General features: G+C 45.6%; 1 protein-coding gene across 2 annotated transcripts in view; it reads right to left on the reverse strand.

The window, feature by feature from the left end:
* dimm (basic helix-loop-helix family member dimmed) overlaps nucleotides 1–20,180 on the reverse strand; it is a 391,032-nt gene that overhangs the window by 114,406 nt on the left and 256,446 nt on the right. Inside the window, exon 5 of one of the 2 annotated variants that reach the window (XM_089587988.1) lies at nucleotides 5,818–5,880. The exons of the other annotated variant lie outside the window; for it this stretch is intronic. The gene's annotated coding sequence lies outside the window, so the exon portion shown is untranslated. The remainder of the gene's footprint in view (nucleotides 1–5,817; nucleotides 5,881–20,180) is intronic. 2 annotated transcript variants of the gene reach the window in all.

Raw genomic sequence — 20,180 nt, forward strand, 5'->3', positions numbered from 1 at the left:
TCCCCGCGTCCAGAAGACACTAGAAAGCGAGCCTTTTCTCCGCACATCTGACAGCCCTGATCGCCTTGATAAAAATGCGCTTTTCTCCGAACTCCTCCTTCTCTCTTTCCCGCCCGGAAGAAGGTGAAAGAAAAACTTAACTCCCACCCACGCGAACAGCATCTTGAATGTTTAAGGACTCCATTCGCCTCTCACCCGACGACGCTTTCAGCAGAAACGGTTTTCGTGTCGTCTGCTCCGAGCGGCCCCCGAATGCGTCGTCTGCTTCCAGCACCTCAACCCCCTCGCTCCGGAGAGCGGAAGGCACAAAAATGACAGTAAAATAAATAAAATAAAATGAAGTAACGAAGCGACAAAAATACCTCTCCTTTAAGCCTCTTCAAGAACGCCCCTCGTGTCAAGATAGAAGGGGTCGCCAAAAAAAACAAAAAAAAAACAAGAAATGTTGAACAACGCCGCCCGCAATATATGGCGGCCCCAGAGGGCAACGAACAAAACGAGAATACGCGAGAGAGATCCGTTTGTCATCGCAATCTCCACGCGCTGAGCCGTACGTGTTTCGAGAAGAGTGGCGAAGTAAATAAAAGGGAAGTACAGTATACGCGACAGCAGATGCTGGAAGCTGGAAAACGGAAGACGTCTTGGGAAAATCCAAAATTAGGTTACTGGTGTCGTTGGTCGTCAGATAAATGCGAGTTCTGAGCCTAGGTGGCGCTGGCAGCGGCGCTTGTAATTCTAACGGCGCTCCGCATTTGTGAAATTGACGCTAAAGACGATTTTAAGATACTGGACCAATCTAAGCAAATCTCTCCTGTACGGAAGCTACAAGGAGGTGTCGAATATACCGCGATTCGTATTACGCCTTATATACCGAGCCCTATGATTATTTCCGCATTTCAAATTCAGTTTCGTATTTGCGCCTAGTGTTAAATGCAACCAGGCACGCAAAATATAATCATAAGAAAGTCACCTCTGGCTTCCTATGGAAAAAAGAGAAGCAGAAAAGTTGTAGGATCCATTACTATCAGTTAGATTCATACCGCGGACTTATCGCGACACCTTTTGAAACGCCTTTCTGAGAATCAAGTGTAAGATTTAGGTATAATGTTGGGAAGACCTATGAACAGCTTGCGAGTGGCACAGTTTGCATAACGTTTCATATTTTCAAAAGTTTTTCGCATAAACATATAAGGAGAGCTCGGTGCCTGACAGTCAGTAGCAGGGATTGAATATAAACGTAGAAGAACTGGTGGCATAGTACTCAGCTCGGCGTAGCTACAACACGTAATACAGAAAAGCGTTCATAGAAGAAAATGCGAGTAGTTCTGATACGGGAAAAGGAGAATAAAAAGAAAAAGACTGCAAGGTACAATCACTTGTATTTAAAGCCATGACATGCGGCTTTGCGACATCGCGCTTGGCATGACAAGGTAGACCACTCTGGTCGGTTGTACGAATCTGTTGACCCAAGTGCGAATTTCTCGACGATAGAGAAGTTTTCGGCACCGGACAAGTTAAAATCTACCTTGTAAAAATGGTCTATAGAGAGTCTATAGTCTTCTTATAGAGTCTATAAGAAGTCATGCAGACTTCTTATAGACTCTATTGCCATATCCTATAAATATTTCTTTTCGTCTTTTCATAGTCAACAAACTGCCTATAGAAAAGTCACTCTGAATGTATGGCCATAAATCTATAGATTGTCTACAGACTGTCCATAACATTTGTATTGTCTATAAACCGCTCTCTGAGATTTGTCTCTAGGGAGTCGATATTTGTATCTATGTCTATATTTATTTATATTTATGTCTATGGACAGCCTATAGAATGTCTAAAAATATTTTGTTAACTGCGAAGAGCCCAGCCATTCGAGTGCAGTAAAGAAATGAAGCACCAAGGAGTTCAGTTCATAATCTTTCAATTAGGTTCGAAGCCGGCTGCCTACAAAGTAATAAGAGCAACAACCAAAAACGAAAACAATACAAAACCAGGCAGGCAAAGTATGAGCGCGCACAAATCAGCGAGTTCGGTCGGATAGTGTAAAATATCTTTCTGGCTAGAAGAGTTGACATGCAGGAGCAAAAGTGCTTGTAATAAGCCAACCTTTAAAACAGAACTAAATGGACAATTCATTCGAAGCCATTCAGCTTCCTGCTTACAAATACTAACACTCTCCACCGCAGAGAATTTTACGGAACGTCATATTAGCTAAAAACAATTCTTTACCAGGCGCTTGGGATAATAGATGCATCCTAATTTCGAGGATGAATTCTACGAATTGCACAGTACATAATTCAAACAAGTAGTTCACACTGGTCGGGAATAACCTAAATTTATATGCCGGAGTAACGTTCCACGAACTATGACGGCAAGTGTACCACATGCCGTACCTCAAATAATTGGCTTGTTACGAAAACAAACAGGCTTCCACATGTACTGGAGCGCCAAACATCAAAGGTGATACCTTTCACATTGCTGCCACGCTCATAAAGTCTTTGTCAAAAGTAACCAGGCTGCATGGTTTGCTTCTAGCTCTTACAGTGGAGCACTTACAGCTTCCCTGAAGCTGAAATGGTCGTTAAAGGTAAGGACTGGGGGTCTTCTTACCTCCCACAACTTTTGACCTTTAAGAAAGTCACAAGGGCTCCACTGTACGAACTAGAAGCAAACCATGCAGCCTGGTTACTTTTGACAAAGACTGCCGAGTCCCTGGCTCATGCTACGCAGAACACCCTGTACATTTTCAGTATAAGCGCAATTAAAATATGGCGCCGACACGCGCGCCATTTATTACCGAATGCATGACGCACGTTACGTGAGACACCCTGTATATCCACAGTGTGACTCAGTTGGAGCACAGAACCAAATTCTGCCGCCAGAAATCACCTAACAAACACACCGGAGCACTGCCAACCTTCTCCTGCAGTATTACACTGCAGGGGCACAGTGCAAAGCGGTATAAATCTTCCACGTGCCATCTGCTTAGCAAACATGGCAATGTTTTACGTATCCATGACGCAAATTCGTCGGAGGCGCGAGTACGCAGGAGCTCGAGGAATATTTACAGCTGCATAGGACAACTGCGGACGCCTGATGTGTTTCTCGCAGGAACTGAGACCAATGAAAAATGCTTCCGGTTTTAATGCACAGTGGGGCACGGAACAGCAGCATTCGCTGTTGACGCAGTGATAACGGAAGCCTGTGCAAAAGGACCGCTTCAAACTGTTTTTAAATAGACACTTTATATTGACAAATAAGCTAAATGCTCTCAAAACGCAGCTTTTGTCACCTATAAGACAGACAAAAAAAAATAAAATCAGGCATTGCCGTCACACAACGTTTTCACAAGTAAACTATCATAACTATACTATTTATGTACTATCGATGCGGGAGTCTCTGAGGCTAGCCCACACTGCCATCCACTTCCGGCCAGTGATCACCGAGTCTAAAATATTCCCGACGTTGTCATCAGCATCACAAGTTCAAATCGAGTGCCGGAGAAAAATATCCGGTTTTCAGCTCTTCATTTACCAGCAGTAAACACGTCCTTAGCGAGCGACCGCAATCGACAGCGCGCTATTGGGCATGGGCGAGCCGCGCCACTAGCGCCGGCTACCTGCCGAAGAAGAGGAGGTGGCGTTAGAACATGCTTCACAAAACGCTGCGGCCTTCGCCTCGGGCGGACAACGCACCCGCCGCTATATCGACCGCCACTAAAACTAAAAACAACCACTAAAAATAAGTGATTTTTGAAGAAAGGAAATGACACAGTAAGTGTCTCATTTCTCGGTGGACACCTCAACCGCGACGTGGGTGAAGGGGAAAGTGGGAGTGAAAGGAGAAAGAGGTGCCGTAGTGGAGGTCTCCGGAATAATTTTGACCACCTGGGGATCTTTAACGTGCAATGACATCGCAAAGAACAAGGCTTCTTTTTTGCGTGTCGCCTCCATAGAAACGTAGCCGCCACTGTTAGTTCGAACCCGGGTACTCGGAACTTCACAATGAGGTGTAGCGCGCGCTGGCGCCATCTCCTCCTCATCGGCACGGCGCCAGCGCTTGTCACTCGTTTCGCAGCCGTCACTTTCAATGCCGCTGCGTTCAGCCTCTTCTATTTTCGCATTAGACAGTGCGTTCAACCTGTCTCGGTGCATTCATAAAGCCTCTCCTGCTGTGTGAGCCGTCGCAACGCTCGCTTGCTCTTCAACGGCACTCAGCCCTGGTGGCACAGCGGTTAAGGACCGCCGGTGTTGAGTCCTAGGATCCCACGGGATCAATTTCTGCCACATCGCGATAGAGCCGCGATGCGAAAGACACATGTGCGCTGTGCGGTGGCAGTGCACGGTAAAGGTCCCCACGTGGTCCAATTAGGCCTGAACATTTCCCTACGGCACTCGCTTCCCTCTTCATTATTTCAGTACGCTCTCCATCTTCGCGTTAATGGGTCTCTCCAGCGGCCCGGGGTCCTCTTTGCGTATCATGTAGCGGACGCGGCGACTGTTATTTCCTTCACCATCGCAAAACGCCTAACCTGCCCTTAAGAGTACAATGAGAAAGCATTAAAAATGTAAGTACATTTTCTCGGTCACCTAGGTTCTGCCTACATGCATCATACATAAGGAACTGTGCATTTTCTTGTACACATCCATAGATCTCTCTCCAAGTTGTTCTTGAGCTGCTGTGCCTTTCTTATGTTAATACTTTTGATAATGTTGATAATGTTAATGCTGACCATGAACCCCGTACTTTGTATTTCTTGTTGATGCTACCGACCACTGTTTTATGAAACGACCACTCCCCCCCCCCCCTTATGTAATGCCCTAAGCCAAGAGCCCTTAAGGGTAAATAAATGATGATGATGATGAATACTGGCTCAGTGGTGAAGCAGTTAGGCAATGCGCAACTACCCCGGAAGGTGGCTGTTTAAAACAAAGCCACCGGCGGGGCATATGAGACCCAGACTGCGCTCCCCGAGCAACTTCCAGCGACCAATCATTAGTTTAACTACCGCCCTCCACGGTGGGAAGGTTGTGATTACGTCACAAGGTCACGTGACTTAGGAGGCGCGTCAGCCAACTGCATCTCTCGACACGCCGACGCCGGGATTTCGGTCGAACAGAATCCTTTACGCTGCCGCGTTAAAATGACCACGACGACGATACACAAAACATAGCGCGAAAGACCACCATTAAAAAACGTAGGAACAGGCTACGGCGATGGCCTAGTAGTCTCAGCAACAGGAAGCGAAAATTTACTGTTTTGCACCGGCGTCGGTTCGAATCCCACTCGGGGCTGATATTTCTTTCTGCTGGATGCAATTAGAACGGAAAGTTACCGAATCTATCGGATATGTTCGCCCTCATATTCCTCTTAAGGTTCGGACGACGTTCGCCTTACTTAGCCGAGAATGCAAGCCAGGAGCATTTAATGCTTAAAAAGCTAATACTAATGGCGTATTCCATTCGGCGATCCGGAGCAAGCTTCCTTGCTGCGCGAAACCGCAGATTGTGTGTCAATGAGTGACTTGGGTTCAGATCCAGAGGTCTTATTGGACAACGACGGATGTGTTGCTTCGCAGGTTCTGAAAACTGCTCTGGATCGCTGATTAGAATGCACCCTAAGATGGAAAATTGCACACAGTTTTTCTCAGCGTCCCTGAAAACAAAAAGAAAATCGAGACTTTCGGCTCCAAGTCGGAATGAAGTATTGACAGTGATAAGAGCTCGGTTCTTCGAGAACTGTACTTCGCGTTCATTTGAAAAACTAATTTCAACCAATAAACAAAAATTTAAGACTCTGAGAACAGATTGAACACCTTACCGGTTTGACAAGTGGCCGAATGAAATCTTGCCCGTGCGCTTGTCCAGTGAAAAATCCAGGTGCCTGGTGGTGAGAGGAGAGATACTGTTTTAGCCAACAGAAGAAAAATAGGCCCCGGCGGTAGTCATCGTCAGCCCAAATACGTCCACTGCAGGGCAAAGGTCTTTCGCATTGGTTTCAAGGTTTGTTTATTGCATGTTTATGGTACAAGAATAAAAAAACCTCTCCGCATTGACCTTTTCTTCACAATGTTCGGTCACGCTATCTTGAAATCGAGTGTGTTACCCTAACAGACTACTGCTCATCTGTCCCCCTTACCTGTTCTCCATATTACGCACTCAGCTCATGTCAATTTTCTCTTCTTGATTTCTCCTGGGATACCATTACTCCCTGTCCATTCCCTAACTGACGCTGCTCTCTTCCTCTCCTATGGGTCCCCGATCATTCTCCTTCTCGGAACTCGCTGCGTTGTCGGCTATTCAACTTCAAGCCTTTTGGTTAGCATCCAGGTTCCGTCGGTATCATATTTGAATCCACTAGATCACACGTAGCAGACGGATTCCCTGCGACTTGTTCATTGTTCCCCACTTCTTTCCTAGCTGCATTGAAAACAACTCCTTCATAAACAAGCAAATCACTCATTTTTAGTGTCAACACTCGGGAATACACACGTGTGTCATGGAAAGAGAAAAATCCGAAACTTCACTAACCTTTGTGTGCATAGTTTTAATCAAAACATGTTGTTCACAGAAAACAGGCTCTAGCTACAACTCATGTGCCTCAAGGTTCATTAGCAGATGCCACGACTAGCAACATCTTTTCCTTACGTTTTATTTTGTTTTAATAAACACTAATAATAATTCGGACAAACAAGTGCCGAGCGTACAAAAAGAAAAAAAAATATTGCTAACTTCAGATATCATTCGCCAGGGGGCGCTGATTTATAGACTAACTGGCTGATCACTATGAAAAACTGGCTTCGCCAAAAGACAAACTCCAGCCGCCGCATTCAAAGACTTCTCTCCTCTTTCCACTACAACCCCGAGGCCATCGCAACCAGCTGCGCGCTGGGAGCATCCAAGGCTGCCGTTCAAAACGCATGCAGAAGAAAGTACCTGGATAACTCAGTGACAAATACGACAACGCCACATAGTGGGCAGAAGAAAGTACCTGGATAACTCAGTGATATAGACGACAACGCCACATAGTGGGCCGAAGAAAGTACCTGGATAACTCAGCCATAAAGACGACAACGTCACATAGTGGGCAGAAGAAAGCACCTGGATAACTCAGCGATAAAGACGACAACGCCACATAGTGGGCAAAAGGAAGTACCTGGATAACTCAGTTATAAAGACGACACCGCCACATAGTGGGCAGAAGAAAATACCTGGATAACTCAGTGATAAAGACGACAACGCCACATAGTGGGCAGAAGAAAGTACCTGGATAACTCAGTGATAAAGACGACAACGCCACATAGTGGGCAGAAGAAAATACCTGGATAACTCAGCGATAAAGTTGACAACGCCACATACTCGATTCATGGCATGTATTCATGCATGCCATTGATGCACTCGTGAAGCATATGGGCACAATTGCATGAGGGCATCTATGACGCGTGTCTCCATCCATTCCCGATGCATGTGTGCACAATGCACCTACACATCCACGGTACGCATCCATTGCATGCATAGATGTGTATTCATGGCACGTGTATTCATCAATCCATGACGTGTATGTTCATAATGTAGGTGTGCATCCATCTAGGCCATGGATGCACTCCGTGGCATATCAGTGCATTCACGGCACGCGTCTACGATCATTGATGATGCATGTGTTCACAATACACGTGTGCATCCACGGCCTGCATTCTAACACGCCAAGCATGCATTCCACGGCGTACGTATGCGTGTGCGCATGTGTGCGCCATGCAAGGGTGCACGATGCACATAAGGTTCTATGACGTCTGTGCTCAAAATGCGCAGCACTCCGCATCTGCAGTTGGCAGCGACGTCACGGATAGTATTTTGCCGGCTGTGGCACTGTTCATTGTTTTCTTTACGGTCTCCATCACGTGAGAGACAGAATGTCACAGTAGTGGTGGCGTATGCACGACGACCTAAAAGGTGCAGCCGAGCGCGATGTCCCTTTCCCGATTACGCAGTTAAATTAAGCCTTCTCAGTGGTGCCGTGGCGACCCGAGTAAGCATCCACCTTGCGTCCGAAGGCAGTGAGTTTAAATCAGTGCACCACCGAGAACCGTCCGGTTTTAATGGTGTATACAAGTGCATCCCAAGGACAAAAGGGGGCTATCGCAGGGGTGTCATCCCTGCGATAGCCAACTAATTATTTTTTCGTATTTCCCATTTTAGTAACCTGCCATTTTTATGAAGGTCCAAAAAAAGTACCTTCAAGAGTTTTCTTAGATACATTCCTTTCTACCCCAGCCTCTGGCTGAGTGACGAACCTATTCTGTCCCATGAAAGACTAGCGAATATCAAAGTGAAATCAAGCTGCTAAACTTAATTTACAACCATAGACTGACATGCGCAGTTGAATCTGCAGGTTTATATGTACGCATCGTGAAATATTTTAGCAACCCTGAAAGAATCCGGACACTTCAGTACCATTTATTCCCTAAATTGTCCTGGAGTGCTTTCCAGTGTAGGGACTCAGGATTATTGCGAATATAATGGATACAAATTGCCCTGAGGCAATTAACATCGCATTAAAAAAACACTCGCTGGATAAGAAAACCGCTTTTTAAAGGAAGGGAAACGAACGTGAGCTTCAGTGTTTTATTGTTATGGCCATAAAATGTAGAAGAGCGAAGATCAGTTAAGTTCAGCAGGTTTCCCAGAACGCGCGCCACAAGCGAGATATGGAGGTTGTGAGTTCAGGCCTAAGTGAAGTGTGTTGCCTCTCCTGCCACTTTTTTGGAGTAATTATCTTAATACTATTCAAATAAAGAACAACAAACAAAACAAGTGTCATCTTTACAATCATTCCTAGGGTTTTCCAGGCTGCAGACATCTCTTTGTAAGAAACGACGTCGAAGTGAACGTCGCTGATCGAACCAACTACTTCTATCAATCGAGCGGGTGAGGCTCCGAGCGCATCAACGCTGCACGCAACTAACCGCCGCGACGCATGCGGTTCAAAGGGGGTGTCGCATCCATTCGAAGCGCTCACGGCAGCAGCCTCAAAGTGCAGTGCGTTTGCGGCCCGAGGAAAAGAAACAAATAACATCCTCCTTTTGGGAGTCCTGTTCGGGGCTGCGAACAGCTGCCGGCTGAAGCTCTTTCCGCGCGCGGTCCGAGATAAAAGCGGTGGGGAGCTCGCCACCCACCGCACAGCTGCTCGCCAAAGAGTCCGATGACGCAACTGTGACGTCACCGACTCGACAGAATACGCGTACACAGCTGCAGCGCTTTTCAAAAGCTGCGCGCTTCGTGCCCTCTGAGACGGAGACAGGTTGGCGTGCGCTGAGGCACACCGAAACTTTATCATGACCTCCAATACACCTCTCCCGCTCTTTCTTTTATTTTTTTTCGCTTTACTCACGGGAGGAACGGGGAGTGAGCGTTACACTTCCCCCCGCCCCCCTCCGCTTTCTTTCTTTCTTTCTTTCTTTCCTTCCTTCCTTCCTTCTTTCTTTCTTTCTTTCTTTCTTTCTTTTCTTCCTTCCTTCTTTCTTTCTTTCTTTCTTCCATTCTTCCTTTCTTTCCTTCTTTCTTCCTTCCTTTCTTTCCTTCTTTCTTTCTTTCCTTCTTTCTTTCTTCCTTTCTTTCTTTCTTCCCTTCTTTCTATCCTTCTTTCCTTCTTTCTTTCTTTCTTCCTTTCTTTCTATCTTTCTTTCTTTCTTTCTACCTTTCTTTCTTCCTTTCTTTCTTTCTTTGTTTCCTTCCGTCTTCTTTCTTTCTTTCTTTCTTTCTTTCTTCCTTGCTTTCTCTCTTTCTCTCTTTCTTTCTTTCTTTCCTCCTTTCTTCCTTCCTTACTTTCTTCCTTTCCTTCCTTCTTTCTTTCTTTCTCTCTATATTTCCTTCTTTCTCTCTTTATTTCTTTCCTTCTTTCTTTCCTTCTTTCTTTCCTTCTTCCTTTCCTTCTTTCTTTCTTTCTTTCTCTATTTCTTTCTTTCTCTCTTTATTTCCTTCTTTCCTTCTTTCTTTCTTTCTTTACTTCTTCCTTTCCTTCTTTCTTTCTTTTTCGCACGACGAACGCATGGAAAGGGAAGTGAGACTTTTTTAGGTTGCTTTTATATTTTGCGCACGCAGGCCTGAAGCCATGCGTGTTTCATTGTCGCCGTAATTTTTCTGTATGTGTTCGGGAGAAAACGTGTTAACAAAGAGAAAGTGTCGAACAAACCGGGCCACCTGGTGAATCGCATTATCCGACACGCACGAAAAGCTCCGCTCGGGCAAAGGCAGGAACAAAGTGGTGAGCACTGATGCGCTATGGAGGATAAGCGAGCCAGAAAAAAAAAAGAGATAAAGCAGCTACGGGAAAAAAAAAGTTAAAATTGTGTTCGTTACAGGGCAGTCGTGCTGCTGGGACCAGAATAGCAGCAGAGAGCAGCTTTTAGCACTCGAGGTCGTTGCAGTGTGTGGTCGAAGAGGAAAAAGCGTAACTCATTTCGCTCGAACTGAAAACCGTTCATTTCATTTCATTTTTTAACGTTTTGAGCACCTGTCAGTCGTCGCCTGTGTCTTGGCCAATCCCCCGCAGTAGGTACGCGCCATTACCTTCTTGAGAGAGAGAGAGAGAGAAAGAAATTTTAATGAAAGGAAAGGGAGGAGAGGACAACAAGAGCAACAACCGTTTGGTAATCGTGACGTGGGATCTGACTCTGACATTGAATTACTGAAACCCTGACAACCAGCGGCTGGATTTGCCCTCCAGTTCTTTATCACGGGCACAATCCACGAGTTACCGTCGAATCAAATGTCTTTTACTCAACGAATTATCGTCCAGTCAAATGTATTTTACGCAACGTGTTATCATCTAGTAAAATGTGTTTAGGGGAAACCCCCAAGGTGGAGTTAAACGTGTATAGCTTTCCTTTGTAGCCGTACAGCTGCGCTTGGATGGATGCAAATGCATAATTCGGCATTTCGTGTTATTTAGGTATTTGTAAATACATTTCGTTCACATACGTGAATGACTTAGTTCTTGAGCTGCTCTTGGTATGAAACCGCAAGGGACGAAAAAAAAAAAAACGTGCATACAGACAGGTGGCGTCGGGACTCAATGGCTACAACGTTGCAAAGCATAGCCGTCTGATGATCACCCAGTTTAGGGTCAGGCATCTGTGTTTAGTGGCGGCGTGACGTCGCTTCGATAATAGACGAAAACACATGCGAGGAAACGTAGGACAACGCTGACACTGACACGCAAGCTATGCGCCAACGGTTCAAATGAAACCGACCTTACACTTACGCAAACGGTGCGTGTACTCTGCTCATTAGTCGGTGCACTTAGCCTACCGCAATAATGGTCGCCACATTTGCAATCGTTCACAGAGCGGCAGTTACAATCAGACAGAGAGAGCAGACTCTTTATTGAAAAGCACAGGTTTTAGCAGACATGAAACATTCGCTCGCATGCTACTCTGAGTGGGGAAGGGAACTGGGGATCGAAAGACAAGCACGCTTGCGATCGCTAACATGGCAGCAGTGGCAGTTACCTTATTAGCTGCAATTATCTCATTACATAGAGCGAAGCAGAGCTAATTTACGACGGAGGCAAAAGGTGATTATCATCCTACCATTATCGTCAATATCATCATCATCATGCTCGCCGGCTGAGTCGATTTCACTGCCGGAGATAGACCACTCCCATTGCCTTATACCTTGTTTTTCGACCATCGCAGCCATGTTGTTCCAGGCAAACTCGCAGGTTCACCGCAGATAGACCACTCCCATTACCTTATACCTTGTTTTTCGACCATCGCGGCCATGTTGTTCCAGGCAAACTCGCAGGTTCACCGCTTCGTCTAACTCATTACAGCTAACGACTTCGTTTTCCTACTTCTGGAATCTACTATGTGCCCCTTACACACCACCGTTTCTGAGTTTAGCGCTTTTTGCGTCTTGTCCATGTGGATTTATCCTTTGATTCCAGGTAAAATATAAACTTTTTTCCTCTCAAACTCACGTCGCTTTCCTGGACGCCGTTGTCCACCGCCTCCCGTTAAAGGCAGGCACACACTGATTAAAACTCCGTCCAATTCTTGTTTTTAATAAAATTTCGGTTTATTTTGGTCCACTTGGAATTTCTTCGGCAGCGGAAAGTAATTTATTGCTGAAAAACCTGGACTGGAATTTTTGTTCCCATCGCTCTGATTCAAACTGGCGACAGACGTCGGTGATGACATTGAGAGCATCAGGAACTCCTATAATTTAAACACAAATACGCCTATATGGGCGCGAAAAGGGAGAAAGCTGTCCACTAGTGCACTCTTTGTTATAAAATGGTCTGGTTTTGGTTTAGTTTATGGGGTTCAACGTCCCAAAGCGACTCAGGCTATGAGAGACGCCGTAGTGGAGGGCTCCGGAAATTTCGACCACCTGGAGTTCGAGTGCACTTCCATCATACTCTTTTCAGGTCAGAGTGCAGAGGACGGCTTAATCCCTTTTTACTAACTTCTGTTCAGGGTGTACAGGCTGGAAGTCGAGCCTCAGAGATTCAAGCAGGGGGTAAAATTTTCTGACGTCACCATAGTTTGCTTGTTAAAAAGGCTGTCTGCAGTGACAGATAAAATCAATTTTTTTTTGTCAATCTTAATCAGGTAAAAGCTGCTTTTGCACAGAAAGCAGGGTTTTTTTATCATTAAGGCACGGTAATTAGCGGATTGCGGAGTTGAGCTCTTCAGTGGCCCTCTAAAGGTCAACAAACTGTCCGACAAGTTGAGGCTTGCCGCGATCCACGGATCACGTTCGTGAGCCAAGCGCTCAAACCCGGAAGGCACACGACAAGCGCAGACGATCATCATCATCATCATCATCATCAGCCTGACTACGCCCACTACAGGGCAAAGGCATCTCCCATATCTCTCCACTTAACCCTTTAATTTGCCAGTTGTGGCCACCGTATCCCCGCAAACTTCTTAATCTCATCCGCCCACCGAACTTTCTGCCGCCACAAGCTATGCTTGTCTTCTCTTGGAATCCACTCCGTTACCCTCAAGGAGCAGCGGTTATCTTGCCTTCGCATTACATGCCCTGCCCAAGCCCATTTCTTCCTCTTGATTTTGACTAGGATGGCATTAAGCCTTGTTTGTTCTCTCACCCACTCGGCCCTCTTCCGATCTCTTAACGTTACACCTATCATTTTTATTTCCAATGCTCGCTGCGTTGTCCTTAACTTAAGGTGAACCCTTTTCCTTAGCCTCTACGTTCCTGCCCCAGACGATACTAGTTTTCATCTAGTTCGTCTGCGTGCATGCAGACGAAAAGATACCGCGACCGCTTCTCCGAGCTGGTCGATGCACCAGCGAAAACCGGCGTTCCTTAACGCGCCCGGATCCTCGCCCCTTGCGTCGCAATAACACGTGCGCCAAGGAAGAGGCAACGCAGTAGCAACAGCGGCAACTTGTTCGCTAGCTTTCTCCGAAACGCGTGCCCGCTTAACACACGCGAGCACGGAACAACAAAGGGGAGACCGCGATCTATGAGTGCGCGCTCAATTTCCATTCTTCTTTCCCCTTCTTGTGTTTTTGCGCAGCGGACGGCGGAACAATGCACAAGGTGCATGCGGCGCTGCATAAGGCGATGCCAGAGAGGAGCGCCTACGCAGGTACCAAGCCGCTACGCGGAGATGAAAAGAATAACCGGGCAGCAGAGGGGGACGTAAAAAGAGGAGTAGGTTGCATAGAAATGATAACGCCACGGAGCCTAGCTGCAGTTGCCGACTCGCGAACACGGTTCGGCATTGCTCAAAGTGTGCGGGAAAGGGAATAAATGGGGGAGGAGGAACAAAGACAACGGCCGCCATCCGCAAACAACAGCAGAGCCGGTGATTTTCAAACTTGTCGGCGCGGCGTTTGGGTGAACAAGTTCTGGCAAGGAGAAGGCGGTAGGGCGCTTTCTCCCGCTGGTGCTCGTTTGAAGGAAACAATCTGAGCTCTCCCGGTGTTTTAGTTTTCTTTTTTTTTTCACATCTGCAAACAAAACAGTTATCAGCGCCGCGCTTTCGACGTGCTCGATGGTCTACACGTCGCCGGTGTGTTACACTGAAGCTGCGCGCAGATTTTCGAGAAGGAGGCACGGAGCCAGATTATTTGTTTTTTTTATTCGTTTAGCCACAGTGAGAATTTGTTTATGTATATTTATTTACTTATCCAGTGGGAAAAACAACCATAAAAACAGCATTACTCAAGTATTGCGCTCTGAAAAAAAAAAAGGCACCAATCGAAACATCGAAGGATAGTATTAAAGAGCTGTCGTTGCTTCTAGTTTATGTCTTTAGAGCTGCGGAAAAAGCACAGAATACAAACGCAGACCAATGAACGGTCGATGAACCGATACCTGTTTTTACAGCAGCCATTATTTGCGCACAGTATTAAAAATCGCACCATGACATTGAATTCAAAATTACATTTCCAAGACTAAAGAAAAAGGTTTCGATATATATAGATACTAAAATGCGCCATTTATATTCCAAGAGAAAAAGAAATACAAACTAGACCAAGTGTCAATGGCAGCCTTTGTGCAAATACTATTTCCCGCTGATCTGCACTTATCCGGTGTCATAGCTATTTCATTCGAAGTACCTCTTTTCGACTTTTGAAAGCTGTATTGTAGATACCGTGTTAAATAATTTCTTCATGGCAATGATAACAACGTAGTATTAGATGCAGTCAGGCTAAAATTTGGAAATGGACCGCGGATTTTCGCGCATTTTCAAAGCAGAAATTCCAAGAAGGACTGTGCACAAAAGAAGATGACGCAAACTCGCCAGCCTGAGGGCATCATCATCATCATCCAATCAAATCAAATTTCATGGAAGCATAAGGGCAATTTATGCGCACAATTAGAGAATAATTTTCAGCCCAGGAAGATGAATCAACAGAATAAGATACAAAAATATAGAGCTGTGAATTCCAAGCTAGCTTTACTCTTAAGTCCTGGTAATGTTGCATTTATGCTCATTAGTTAAAGCTTTCTGATGTCACTAATTGGGACCCCGCGCATGTGTGGCCCATGATGGCTAATTTCGCTAACTACATTTCACACTAAATCTATTCAAGAAGTAAACGTTTCTGTATTGCAACCATCCCCAGCTTGCTGTGGGCTATACGCTGCCGTTAACTCGCCCGTAGAGTTGCGGAATGCCTTTGTACAGCTGCACTGCTACGGAGAGAAGCGCATTGCCCTTTTGCAGCTGACTATCACATCGTTGCTTAATCCTCCTAATTTAGTTTCGTAAACGGGAGGACCGTCGCTTCTCGGCAAATACAAGACATATGGGCGGATGGATGGACAGGTAGGCAAGCGACATACCGCGTGTATAGGAATGTTTAGTTTAGTTTATGAGGGTTTAACGTCCCAGAGCGACTCAAGCTATGAGGGACGCCGTAGTGAAGGGCTGCGGAAACTTCCAACCACCTGGGGTTCTTTAACGTGCACTGACATCGCACAGTACACGGGCCTCTAGAATTTCGCCTCCATCGAAATTGGAAAGTCGTGGCAGGGATCGAACCTGCGTCTTTCGGATCAGCAGCGGAGAGCCATAACCAATGAGCCACCGCTGTGACTGGTATATAGAAACGTGAGCGCTGCCCTTCACTAGGCATAAATGCTAACACCTTCTCGCTCAGAAATTTCACCTTCCCTCTCGCCTCTGTACCAATCTTTCAACTTGCGCTAGACCTGTTATTGATGTGATAAATCTCAACTAAATGATGATTAACTAATTTAACCAATAACTTTCCTAATCTTGAATTTCAGACCGCAATATTATGCCGAGTAAGTCAAATCCGTCACCCTCGACAGCGATTCCAGTTTTTAAATTTTCCGAATCGACCTTGTGGTGCGAAATATCGAACGTGAGAAATGCGCCTGTGAAAGCTCGTTAAGTTGGCTTTCCTGCGTTAATATTCAGGAAACGGCGCCAGTCACATTTCTAATAGACCAGATAGAGGCGTAGTTTGCGTATTCATGATGTAAAAGTTAACGTGATTTCGTCGACAATACCGTACGCAGTGACGACAATTTACAAATGGGCAAAGCGAGAAAGGCAACTCAACGTGGTTTGAAAAGCGCCTTTCTGACTCTTGCTATTTCAATCCACAGTGAAGATTCAGCAAATTTAAAAACTGCGCTGAACTTCGTAGTAAATCTCGCAATTTAATGTTTTGCCTTAAGCCCAGAAATTAGACACTTAATCGTTCTGTAGCTCAGCTCAGTCTCGTACATAACGTCCGCCTTCCTGTACAATCCACGGGCACAGACTGCACTACCGTATCTGGCACGGTTTTTAAAATAAACATCTGCGAACGTTAAAAGAATCATCCTGCACATATTTCTTTGGAAATTTAAAAGAAAAAGAAAGAATAACGCTCGTTCGAAACTGACCATGGACGTGCTTACGGATTCCAGGGCTGATTACTAAGGCTCCAAGCAGTTCGCGTAAAAAGAGGACTTTCCGAAATCTGGTCCAGCCCAAGCTGCTCAAGCAAAATATGCGGCTTCATTAGCTTTGGCGTAGCGGCGCAAGACTTCAGGCTGAGCCTGTTTCTAACAAGCTGCTTGGAATTAAGAAGGGGCAATATTTTCGTTCACAAAATTTTACTCCGTGTTTGTATGTATTCAGTGATTTGCATGTTTCCGATGTTGTCGCTGAATACCCAATGGCCACTAGACAAGCTTTTACACAGGATTTTCCAATTTTTTTTTTTTTTCAGACAACAGCCTTTTTAAAAACAGGACTACATATGAGGCCACCTTTCTTTTAAATAATACTTTCCTCGTTCCTAATATAAGGTATAACCATGGAGTGGAAAAGAAAAAATCTGCACAGACTTGCCCAACAATATCTGATTTATTGATTGATTTTTATAAGGGTGAAGCGATCTATTGGAAGTGATACAAAGCTATAATGATGTTACCATTTAATCATTCAGTAAATCAGCATATCCTTGTGGCAATCAATCAATCAATCAATCGATTAATCAATCAATCGAGTGAAAATTTTATTCGTGATTTGCTATATAAAAAGAAAGTTCAACACGCAATTATACACACACACGCGCACACGAAGACTCGCGATGAAATTTTGCTGGAAGAAATAGGCGCGCTCTGCAAAAAAAAAAATTGAAATTAAGGCATGCCCTTATTTTATTTTCTCCGGTTTTCATTCAATTGCACTCATAATTCGAATCATCACGCTAAACTAACCATTGATTAGGTTACAATCAAAGTTGTTGCTGCGGGCTTCCAATCGACGAAGTTTCTCTGTTCTTCACCTTTATTTTTTCTTTCACATAAATTCCCAAAAGTGACCCTTCAACGCACTTCCGTGTGTAGCAGCGCGCTAAATTTAATATTCACGCAGAAGCCTAATTCCCCAGCCCGCATACACAAACCGCGAGACTTGCCGCTACAAACACGATGGATTGAAATGCCCCGTTCCAGGAGCGTCCCTAGGAAAACATGGGATTCGCATCTTCATTTCCGTTGGGGACCGTCGGCTCTCGCACAAAGTTTGCGCTTGCCACGTGCTATAGCAGAAGCCCGCAGCAGGCGTGTAATTCGTGGCTCAGCCAACTGAGCTTCCGAAAGCTCGCAAGGCTATATAATGCGCGCATACGTAAGCACGCGCCCGGCGATACATCAGGACACGAAGCGCGCGAGAAAGACAGAATAGAAAAAGAAAAAGAAAGAAAGGAGAGCGTGAGAGAGAGAGAGAGAGAAAAAGAGGGAGAGGGAATTCACGGCCAACCACGGCTTTCGTCGCAGCATGCAGAAAGTCCGGCCAGACCCTGTCCACGTGTTCGCTATGACCGCTCCATGTCGTCTGCGGGCGTAGTTTTCACGCGTCGCAAACCCACAAAGCCGCAACCGCGCTAGAGCGCTGGAACAGCTGCTCCTTGAATTCGCACCTTCCTCCTATCCACATTTCTCTTTTATGTTTCTTTTAAAGTGTCTAAGCATTTTTTTTTTCGCTCCTTCGTTTCACTCGGCCGGGCCTCCTACTGGAGACACTCGGTGCATTTTTTTTTTAATTTTTTAACCTTTCGCTGCAGGAACAAGTGCGCTGCGAAAGTCGGTTGTACGCATACAATGCTTCTGTTCCGGCGGAAACTGCATCAGCTTGCGGAATTTTTCAGGCCTCAGAAGAAAAAACGGAAACTAATTAACAACCCCAGTCCGCACAAGCGAACACAGTGACGTCAGTGCCTGGTTGTAGTGAGCTTTCCAGCGCCGAGCAGACGACGAGATTGAAATTCGTCTGCGGCGGGTGGAAACGTGTTGTGGCGAAATGTGGAGCTGGCTGTTTTAAGGCTTAGCGAGTGAACGTTAATTCTCGACGCCTGGTGGCGTTCGCGAAGTTTTTAGCGGGCAGCCCGGTGCTTCGTTCAGCTCACCGGTGCTTTTCGCTTGCATTTGCTGGGAAAACTCGTAAACGACGCAACCGAGGCATGCTCCGCCAAATGGTGGAAATAATACTAGAGTTGGCGAGAACTGACGTTGTAGGCTCGCCGTGTACGTGCACACGGCGGAGTAATGGGCGTCATTAGAGGCGAAAGCTATGCCAACAGATCATCAGAAAATGAAAAAGCTGCAGGTTGTTTCAATGACTGAAGTTTTCTTTTCCTCGCCTACTTATCACGCTCTGTTTTAATTTTCCTTTCTTTCGTCTCCTTCACGTGTTTCATGTAAGTGACTTCGATTGTGTCGGTTTCATTTCTTAGGGGACATTACATAGACTATATTAGCGAACTAGCTAACCAAATCACCAAATCGTACACGTCCTGAAGTGAAGGTCTTGAATAAAAACTGGGTTCATGAGAACTCTAGGCCGTAATGAGAGCGCACTGTAAGCAAATTAAAAAGCCTCTGTTTCTTGCAGCAGTTCTTTTTAATGTTTATTCCACTTACATGATTACATGTGCTTTAATGTCTGCTCCCTAAAAGCCTTTGCTCGTCTAGCGTAACATATAGATACTGCAGTCGATTCTATTTTTCTCAGCGACATTAAGTGCACTAAAATACGAAACTTTGCAATCGAAGTATTCCTCACGCCATGAAATGAAGGCCTTGAGCAAGCGTTGTGGTTATGCTTGAGTCTCAGAGAGGTGTGCACATCGAAAATGTTGGTCTCAACGGTATTTTTTTCTTCACGTTTGTTTGAACAATGTGAAACTGTGCAGTTAAACTGTAAGACATTAAGCCTAAACTGGAATACAAATTTAATCGATTACCTTTCAGGAATATTCAATACAAAGATTTTACCAAAATATGCACCTTTCTTAGCAAGTAAAAGAAAGAAAACTGCAAAAACGTCAAGCAATCACTACAACACACCATGTAGTGCTTCTCGGCATCCTCAGCGATGGTGACTTTGCGAGTAGCAGGTTGAGTGGCTGAGCCTCACAAACTGTCGTTGTGGCGTGTACACTCTTCTTGTCCCTCGTCTTGTGTGACTGTTTTTTTGTTTTTTTTTTAGTTTACAATGTACCAACTGGCCCGCATTTCAACCCTTCTGCTCGCAAATTTTCTGCGACAATGACGCTTGTCGCCCGATAAATTGCAAAGTTGTCGCTTCGAGCGGTTTTTATTTCTTAAGAACTTTTGTTTGGATCATTGAATGCAAGGCAGAAGAGTCACGAGCACGACGAACATGCCATCAGATTCCCTCAGGCGGCCAGCTCAGTAATGGCGCGTGACCCTAAATCATGAAGCTTGACATCACAATTCAACCGCTGCCACACGGAAGACCAAGTATATCACTTAACTACAGGCTCCTGCGCTAAATAAAAAGAAACTTACACTAACTCCTATAGGGAGGCGTTGGTAGTGATAACTCCATCATATCGTATCGCACGCCACACAAATGCGCCTACTCCCAGGCCACGCGATCACAGACGGTACATTCTCGACAGTGCCAGCACAACGGCCGACGTGCGCTTGTCCCTCAGGGACATGCCTGGACACATGTCCACACTTGTCCACGCATGCACATGTGTGGGACACATGCGACATATGGACCGTGGCACAATCCAGAATGTGTAGTCGGTGCATCCATGTGGATGTGAATCCACACGGGACGCATGCACATGAGTGGGACACATTCACATGAGTGCACCGTCTACACACGTGTGCCACGGTCCACATGTCGCTTACAGGACTTGTCCCACA

The sequence above is a fragment of the Amblyomma mixtum genome, chromosome 4, assembly GCF_055824585.1.
Source record: "Amblyomma mixtum isolate Tamu chromosome 4, ASM5582458v1, whole genome shotgun sequence".
Lineage (NCBI taxonomy): Eukaryota > Metazoa > Arthropoda > Arachnida > Ixodida > Ixodidae > Amblyomma > Amblyomma mixtum.